Source organism: Phoxinus phoxinus (genome assembly GCF_949152265.1).
Source record: "Phoxinus phoxinus genome assembly, chromosome: 6".
Classification (NCBI taxonomy): Eukaryota; Metazoa; Chordata; class Actinopteri; order Cypriniformes; family Leuciscidae; genus Phoxinus; species Phoxinus phoxinus.
The window spans coordinates 1,431,679-1,432,524 of record NC_136881.1 but is presented as its reverse complement, the minus strand read 5'-3'; positions in this window follow the sequence as shown (position 1 = coordinate 1,432,524).

Genomic DNA, 846 nt, shown 5'->3' with positions numbered 1-846 from the left:
TGTGTGTGTGTGTGTGTGTGTGTGTGTGTGTGTGTGTGTGTGTGTGTGTGTGTGTGTGTGTGTGTGTGTGTGTGTGTGTGTGTGTGTGTGTGTGTGTGTGTTTTATGAGGTTCAGCCTGATGAACAGAGTTATGAAAACTAAACTACACGGTCCTGGGAAACTGGCGGCGGAAACCAAGCTGTGTTTTTTTAAACACACATGTGTGTGTGTGTGTGTCTGTGTGTATGTAATTCGCTAGGTGTTCTTATAGAGCCGAACGCTCGCGTATGACAGGTGTTCACACACACACCCATTTCATTTGTAACATTATGAATGCCTTTTAGTCACTTTTGGTCAGTTGAGTGTGTTCCTGCTGGACAGTTCGGCGAGCTTCATAACATCTGCTCGTGTTAAAGATCAAGCGGCTCCTTTGATGACTATAATCCTTTGTCTAATAGTTTCTCTTCAGGCAATAAGTGTTTCCAAATCAGCATCACATATAAACACGAACATATCGTCTGATCTTATGGTGTTGTCATGATGGATCTCTTGACCCAGAGGAGGAAGAACTGGATCTGTGTTTCTGAGACGCTCTCGAAAGCGTTTACTGATCCACATCTGTGTCACACACATCAGCTTCACACTGACACGGAGATCTGGACTCAAAAACGCCACGTCTGCTCACACACACACACACACACACACACACACACACACACACACACACACACACACACACACACACACACACACACACCGCAGTTTCCAATCATCTCTCTCTTTATCTTCTCTGTCTGTCTCTTATTCTCGTTTTTCTGTTTCAAAGAATCCTGCATTTATATTCAGTTTGCTGGGTTAAACTGCCA